General features: G+C 38.1%; 1 long non-coding RNA gene across 1 annotated transcript in view; it reads right to left on the bottom strand.

Moving 5' to 3' along the window:
* Positions 1–2,020: 2,020 nt before the first annotated feature.
* LOC141571343 (uncharacterized) overlaps positions 2,021–9,010 on the bottom strand; it is a 419,842-nt gene continuing 412,852 nt past the window's right edge. The window contains exon 6 of the long non-coding RNA XR_012496105.2: positions 2,021–2,176. This is a non-coding gene — a long non-coding RNA (uncharacterized LOC141571343). The remainder of the gene's footprint in view (positions 2,177–9,010) is intronic.

Below are 9,010 nucleotides of genomic sequence, written 5' to 3'. Positions count from 1 at the left end.
TAGAACTGAGAGTTCCCATATACTCCTTTAGGAAGTTTCCTCTGTTATTAACACATTGGTATTGTATATTTGTTACAATTAATGAACTAACACTTGAAATACTATTGTTAACTAAAGTCCATAGTTGATCCAGATTTCCTTACTTTTCACCTTTTTCTATTCCAGCATCTCATCCAGAGTACCACATTACATTTAGTCCTCATGTCTCCTTAGGCTCCTTTCAGCTGTGACAGTTTCTCAGACTTCCCTTATTTTTTGTATTAACTTGACAGTTTTGAGGAGTAATGATTAAGTATTTTGTAGGATGCCCCTCTACTGAAGTTTGTCTCATGACTAGACTGGAGTTATGGGTTTTGAGGAAAAGATAACAGATGTGAAATGATATTTTCATCATATTATATAACAAGGGTACACATATTATCAATCAGATTGATCAATGTTGATATTGACCTTAATCACCTGTCCGAGGTAACGTATAACAGGTTTCTCCGCTGGAAAGTCACTCTGTCTCCCCTCTTTCCGTATTGTACTCTTTAGAAGAGTACGTGCTACTTACACTTAAGGAGTGTAGAGTTATGCTACCGTTTTTTTGAAGAATGGAGTATCTACATACATTACTTTGAAATTCTGCTGCATGGGATATTTGTCTCTTTTTTCTGGCTTATTTATTTACTCAATTATTTATTTATATTAGTATGGACTAAAAATATTTATTTTATGTTTTGAGCTATAGACCAATACTACTTTTTTTTGTTGCTCAAATTATGCCAGCTTTGGCCTTTAGGAGCTCTTCCACTGGACTGAGTTTTCCTGTGTCCCTGTAGCAAGGCTCTATCAATGTAGGTTTTTTTTTTCCTTTCAGTCTTTTTCTTTTTCTTCTTTTTTTTTTAGCACTTCCTTACTTACTATCACTATAAGGTATTTCAGGGTCACCTTATATATTTTTCTCTGTAGTCCGAGAACCAACCATTTCTCTAAGGAGCCCTGATTCCTTTTATTGCAGAATTGTATCAGAAACAAAGATGTGAGTGCTAGGTGTACTTGTTGCTACTAGGGTATTGTTGTTTCTAAGGTCTTTCAGCTGACAGAGCAAGGACTAAATGTCTGTGTACTAACATGTTTAAGCACATGAATATAAATATTTTCATATGTAACAATCAGTATCTATATTAAGTTAAACATGAGCATATACTAATTTCTCCAACTCCAATCCATTACCACATGGATCATTCCAGTCTCCTCCTTTGTTTAACTATAGATTCCCACTCTAACAATGAGAAAACAGGCTCCCATCATCTGCCATATTTTACTTAATTTTTCAACTCCAGGTTGTATTTGTGGCAATATCAGAACTGCTAAGCCATTCTCCCATGGGAAACAACAGTATTTAACTAGAGTTTAGTTCTTATATACAGTTCCTTTTGCCTTCGGTCTTACAGACTCCTCTATTTGCAAAGTTACTTGGGTTAGCAACTTCCTCCTTTTTCCTTCTGTGTGGCGGTTTCATACATCTGCTAGATTCTCTTGTCACAGTTTGCATTCCTTCCTAAGTTCCCTGACCTCCTAAATGAGTTTTTTAAAGTTGCAAAGATTAAAGTTTTCTTTGTGCTGTACAGTTCTATGGATTTTACAAATGCATAATGTCAAGTATCTGTCATTATAACAGTCAAAATAGGTTTACCACCCTGAAATTCTCCTTTGCTTCACCTATTCAACACTTCCTTCGGCAACCACTAATCTTTTTGCTATCTTTATAGTTTTTCAATGTACACAATGTCATATAATTGAAATCATGAAATATATAGCCTTTTCAAACTGGCTTCTTTCAATTAGTAATATGCATTTTAGATTTATCATTTTTTTTCATGAATTGGTAGCTCGTTTGTTTTTATTGCTGAATAATATTCCATTGAATGGATGTACCACAATTTATTTATCCATTTACCGATGAAGGACATCTTAGTCTTGGTAATTACACTCCCATAAGCAATGTATAAAAGTTTGATATTCCACATCCTTAACAATACTAGTTTCATGCTGAAAATAGGAAATTAAGTGAATATATAGATGCTAGATGCTGAGACTCTCAGCCATCATCCCCTACCTGGATTCCAGAATTCTTGGACCAAGACTTATATCCTCCAGGGAGGATCTGAAAGTGTTTTCTCTGGAAAATCTGAAAAGGATACAAGAGGAATGATGTGAACAGTAATGATTCCCTAATATAATGGCCCAGTCAGATCACCTTTGGTGAAACTCACAGTCCACAAACCCCACCTAAGCTTCTGCAATCCCATAAATTTTTAATCTCTCACTCTCATGTAAGGAGACAAGGTCACAAAAAATTCAAAGGAAAGACTCTAACATGAAAGGTAGACATCAACCAAACAAATACAAAAGGCAACTTGGAATAAACATACTCTGAAGTGAGAAGAAAACTTAAATGTCCCTCTCCTTAATAACCTCAGAAATAGAAAATACTGCAACCATAAAAGGAGAATGCTGTAAAAAAGAGAAATATTCAAAGAACAAAACTAGTTTTTAGCAAGCATCAAAAAATTATAGCAGAAATAAAAAACTCAATTGAAAGCCTGGAAAGATAATAAGATAAAATGACATAGTAGAGAAAGTATAAAAATATTAGAGGACCAGACCATGAGGTTTACTGAGTTATTGTTCCAGAAGAGAGAATAAAAAGCACAGAGGTAAGGATATAACCAAAGATACTATGTGAGCAAAATTTCCAAAATTAAAACATCAATTTCCAGATTCAAGGAGCTCACAGATAGTCTAGCATAATGAGTAAAAATAGACTCATACCAAAGTAATAGTGAAACTTAAAAACACTGGAGACAAAGAACAGGTCTGAAAATCTTCCAGGTAAGAAAAAACTTATGTTTTACATAAAAGGTGAGTAATCAATATGGCTTTGGATTTCATAAGAATAGTACAGGAAAGTAGAAGAAAATAGAAAATGCCTTCAAAATTCTAAAGAAAAATTATTTCCAACCTAGAATTCTATACCCAGTTGAACATTAACAAGTATCATTTTTTAAAAAAATTCAGACAGGCACAGTCTTAAATAACTTATCTCCCATGCGTTATAACTCAAGAAACGCCTAAAAGATGGCCTCCACCAAAATAAGAGCATAAATCGACAGCGAAAAGCATGGGGTACAGGAAACAGAAGAGTTCACACAGGAGAAAGGTGGAGAGAGTATTCTGATAATGGTAAAAGGAGATCTCAGTAGAAGAGCTGTCAAGTAGTTAATGGGAAGCTAGTCCAACTGGAGCATGTCAGAAGGCTCCAGGAGAGAATTCTCCAAGAAGATGAAAATGATAGAATGCCTCATGTGCAAATGGGTTGAAAGCATATTTGGACAGTTGGTAGAAAGTTTGGGGTTTAAATGGTGATAAATATACTCAAAACTATACAAATGAAAAAAGAAAAAAAAAGAATTATTAACTCCAGGGAAAGGAAAAAGTTGTGCAGGAAAATAACAAAACAAAACAAAACAAATAACCCTTTCATAGTTTCTCAGCTGTGACTAACATTTGTACAGTCATAGTAAAGTAAACACTGAATATTGAAGCAAATAAGTTGTGATATAACTTTATTGGGAGGACAAGGGAAGAGAAAGAGTGTAAGTGTGGCAGAGCTGAAGTTAAATCTTCATATTGCTAAATCAGAAGGGAAAAAAACTTTTAAAAATCAATAATTATTGAAATAAACATGTTTTTTAGACATATGGAGGGAAGCTGTGAAAGAAACAGCTAAACAAATAAAAAATTTGAAGTTTGCCTTTAGGGAAGTTCCATTTGGAGGGTGGGAACTGCTACTTTTGGTAACAAACTTGAAGAAGAATTGAATTTTACACTGTATACAAATAAAATTTTGATAAACATAGAAAGTAAAATTTATTCAAATACTACACTGGGAGTCAGAATTTGGCTGATTTAGGATGGAATCACAAATGTCCCTCCTCCCCACCACTCTCCAAATCCAACCCATAATTCTGTGTATGAATTGGTGAAATTTTGCTTTGATTAAAGGAGAAGTGAAGGATTTGGTTCATTTTTGTAAGAGGAAGTGGTGAGAGGGAGGATGATGATAGAATGGAAGAAACATCCAGAAGACTCCAACATCATGCAGCCCTTCTCCACCTGTCCTCTTGATCTGTGCTGCTTTCCCTGTTTAGATAGAAATTACACCAAAAATGAAGAAGCTATTTTCATGAAATATTTCTTAACATTCTTGGCCAAGTTGCCCTGCTTTAGGATCCAGGTGACAAAGTGCAGCTCAGGCATGGGATGTGGGCCATTCTCCTGATTTCTCCACAGAATTAGATTCTGCTGGTTTGGAGCATTTTGAGGAAGTACCCTTAACACATCATCAGCCTTCTGTAGAGCACTACCAGCAGGGGCAATGATGAGATTACTTCAAGTAGGTTCATGAGTAGCATATTTTGACTAGAGCTAAAGCTAAAGAGAGAGCAGAGCTAAAGAGAAAGAATATGGCAGATGTGACTGTATTTGTAGTACCGAGGCAATGTCTTTAACATTTACGTAATTGCCTGGGTTTCCTCCAGACAGTAGAGCTAAAATCAAAGGCTCATGTATAGTTCGTTTATTCTGGAAAGTAATCCCAGGGAACCAGAGTGAGGGGCTGGAAAGACTATGTAGGGAGGGAGAAAACTCCAATACAAAAATATATTATTGAGTTGGTCACCAGTTGGGCATTGAGGCGCCATCCTCCTGGGACCCTCTGAAAAGCCATGTAGAATTATCCTCAGAATTATGCATTTGAAGGATCATGGAAGATGGAAAGAATTATGCATGACTCTCATCTCCCATTGGCCCAGGTTTTACATGGGTGAGAGTGCCTTCCCTTAGGTATTCTACTCAGAATCAAAGAGGTACATGACAGAAAAAAGGACATCCCTGGTACAGCTGAGGCTACGTCTCTCAGGTTACACCTGTAAAGGCGGCTCTTACAGTAATGACTAGAGTAAAATATTGTCCAGAGGATATGAGATGGTCATAAGAGGTGTTTGCTACAATGACTGATTGCTCTTTATGGATTTCCCAGAAATAATTGGGAGAGAGGGGTCTTTGAAGAATGAACTAAAATGAGCAAGCACATGAGAATGAGAATGAAACTTGGAGTGTTATTGTTAAAATGATATTATTTGTATTTTCACGCTGCTCAAAACTGGATTATTTGGGTTATGTTTAGATTTATATTTGTTTCTTATGAGGGCTCAATCCCAAAAGGATGCTGGGAGAAATTTGGAAATGAGGAGTGGTTCTCTCAATCATCTTCACTTATAGACCTACATGAGAGGTAAACTCATCTTGACAGTATCACCCTCCACCCCAACAAAATACATCCAGATGACTCTAAAAATTGCGCTGAACTGCATTTCTGGACTTGAGAACACAAACCGTGAGTTCTGAATAGAAAATGAACTGGCAGGCTGAACAGAGCCTCCAAAAAGCCTTAACTGGCAGCAAAGTACTTGGTACCTTCTATGGAATGTTGATTTTTCTCACCTAGCGTTCTTGGTTAGTAAAACTAATCCTGCTACCATGTTGACTGAATGGGGGACTCCAGGAGGGACTAGAAGCAACCAGATATGGCCAGGCCAAGGCTGATCGTGCAGCTAATGAGGCAACTTTTCATACTATCCTCACATTGCTCTGAAACTTTGATATATGCCTCCAGGATGAAAGGGAGCCTTATATGACTCCTTTCCACACTAGGGGAGCTAGCTGTGGCTGGAGTCATTTCTGAGCATGTCAAAATAAATGTCATACTGTGCAATGCTTTCTAATAGTAGGCATTTCTTACAAATGAATCAGAAAAATGTTTTGAGACATTACCATTTATCATTTGTCTTTATTTTATCCTCATCCTACTCTATGTTCAAGCAAGTATCACAGCTGGCTCTGTGACACTATCTCAACGGAAGGCTGTGTGTGCATGCACGCGCACACGCACACATGGATAAGAGATAATTGTCATAGGAAATAGAAATAGTCTAGAAGAGTCTTAACAGGTGTAATTAATTAAGATGAGATCATGTCGGATTCAGATGATCCCTAATCCAAAGACTGCTGTTCTTATAAAAAGAGAAATTAGAGACACAGTGACACATAGAGAGGGAAGATAGCCCCGTGAAGACAAAGACAGCTGCAAGCCAAGGAACACGAAAAGTTGCCAGCACCCACCAGAAGCTGTCTGTAAGAGGCAAGGAAGGATGTTTCCCTAGAACCTTCAGAGAGATCCTGGCCATGCTGACATCTAGCTTTCATAACTGTGAGGGAATGAATTTCTGTTGTTTTGAGCCACCCATTTTGTGGTACTTTGTTATAGCAGCGCTCCCAAACTAAACCAAGGAGATACTCATACACAGTCATCTTAGCCAGAAGTTGGACAGATGTATGGATAGAAGGCTGGGCAAAAGAAGAGGTGTATGAGGACAGAGACAAATCTGTGAATTCCAATAGCAGATAAGAGCTATACTCTTGTATTAGTTAGGGTTTTCAAGAGAAACTGAAGCAGTTTGATAGATAGATGGATGGATACCATGTTTCCCCCAAAATAAGACCTAGCGGGACCATCAGCTCTAATGCGTCTTTTGGAGCAAAAATTATATTATATCATATTATATATTATATTATATTATTATATTATATTATATTATATTATATTATATTATATTATATTATATTACATTATATTATATTATATAGACTCAGTCTTATATGTGAGACCCGGTCTTATATTGTATTAAAATAAGACCGGTCTTATATTAATTTTTGCTCCAAAAGACTCATTAGAGCTGATGGTCCGGCTAGGTCTTTTCGGGGAAACACAGTAGTTAGGTAGGTAGGTAGGTAGGTAGGTAGGTAGATAGATAGATAGATAGATAGATAGATAGATAGATAGATAGATAGATAGATTTGTTACAAGAAATCAGCTCATGCAATTATGGAGGCTTACAAGTCTTTAGATCTCCAGTAAACAAGTTGGAGACCCAGGGGAGCCAATGGTATAGTTCCAGGCCAGATGCTGACAGACTTGTGACCCAGAAAGAGCCAATGTTTCAGCTGAACTTTAGTGGCAGGGAAAAACCCAGTGACCCAGCTTGAAGACAGTTAGGCAGGAAGAGCCCCCTTACTCCTCAGAGGGTCAGCCTTCTTGGTCTATTCAGGGCTTCACCTGATTAGGTAGGGTCCACCCACATTAGGGAGAACAATCTGCTAAAGACTCAGTCTACCTATTTAAATATGAATCTCATTTAGAAACACCCTCACACACCCAGAATAATGCCTGATCAGATATCTAGGCACCCTGTTGCACAGTCAAGTTGACACTTAAGATTAACTATCATGGCCCTGTATCCTGGTAGGTGGAACATGGAGACAGCAAGTCCCCAGGGAGCAAAGCTCAGCAGTGAATAAAGCCGATGGGATGCTAACACAAGTGACCTATGTGTGAGTACAGCCAGGAAGCCGCAGAGAACTGTCATCCTGAAAGGGACACACGGTTCTAGTTTGTATGGTTCAACCATAACCAGGGAAAACCAAGGACATGATAAACTTCTCTTCTGCAAAGTTTTGAAAATACATGCACCTCCAAAATCTTGACCTGGTGCTAACTGAAATTAAGTTTCTCACAAGCCCAGCACAGGAGGGCTGCAATAGATCATTTAGTTCCTAGAATACAAAGAGATAAGATAGTTTTCACACACTTGTGTTAGTTACCTGGGATTTATACTCTCTACACAAAGCAACCTCTGACAAAATAAAATGGAACAGAGCAACCCCCGAATGCCTGAGATCAATTAAATGCCCTGTCACATAGAACCTGTTTTAGTGACTGCTAGGCAGCAAAGGACACCTGATCATCCATTTCTCAAGAAACAGAAGTTTCTCTGCACAGCCCACAGCTCTGATTACACACATGGCTGCTGGCAAGCATCTCCAGCTCTGCTACTTGATACTAATGGAAGGATTTTCTGTGCTCTATGAAAACTTTTGCTGCCATTGCCAACACCGCCCAAGAAGTGAGTCCATCAGACAATGTAGTGGAAAGACCTTGGGACATGCACACCCAATGCTACAACTCCCCCAAGCGCTAAGTGCACCCAACTCACTATATTGTAATGAAGCTTCTTTGTCATGATTTTCCAGGTAATCAACTTATCTTGAGTGTAAAATATAGAAAAATGTTAAATCAGGGTCATGTGATGGGATGACTGTAAATGCTGGCACATAAAGATGCAGAGGCCCGGGGTTTAGGACCTCAGACTCAGTTACTGCTACACTGCTTTGGTCACGGAGAACATCACATGACTGGAAACATGAAATTGTGGTACTTTGGGGAACCCTGTAGGCAGGAAGGAAGCTTTTCATGAGTGGCTGCTTCTCGGGATTTTTGTCCTTAGGAATGGTGTGGGGACCCTAGAGAAAATATAGGCTTTGGCATCAGCAAGGCTGGGGTTTGAATTCCAGCCCTGTCACTTATTGGAACCTTGGGAGAATGACTTAACCTCTTGGTTCTTTAAAATAATAGTTTTTGGACCCACATCTTCCTCTTGATTCAGGACTCATATTTTTCCTCATTACGACTGTATACCCTGGCAAGAGAAAGTCACTTTGAAGGGGTGGGGGTGTTCCAAAAATGACACAAATCTCCAGCCAAACAGCAATTACTGAACTGACTGCTGTTTAAACAGCAACTAGCTCTTTAGAAAGAACATTGATGAAGCAATTACTTAATAAGTTAATGAATGGATAAGTAAAAGAGAGAAGGATATGGACAGATGAGAGAAAACACAGGAGAAAGGGTATAAAAAAGCATTTACTGGCTCTTTTCAAGTGAGGTTCTTAAATGCAGAATGTGAATTGCCTGTGGCTTCTGAGGCCATAAATTGTGGTCACTTCTAATCTGAAACACTCTTGAAAGGCCATTGCAAATATGATTCTCTGTCACTGCGGTGGC

This window comes from Rhinolophus sinicus, chromosome 16, assembly GCF_057876585.1.
Source record: "Rhinolophus sinicus isolate RSI-liver-muscle chromosome 16, RSI-T2T, whole genome shotgun sequence".
Lineage (NCBI taxonomy): Eukaryota > Metazoa > Chordata > Mammalia > Chiroptera > Rhinolophidae > Rhinolophus > Rhinolophus sinicus.
Note: the sequence above shows the minus strand (reverse complement) of the source record. Positions and strands in the feature narration are given on the sequence as shown.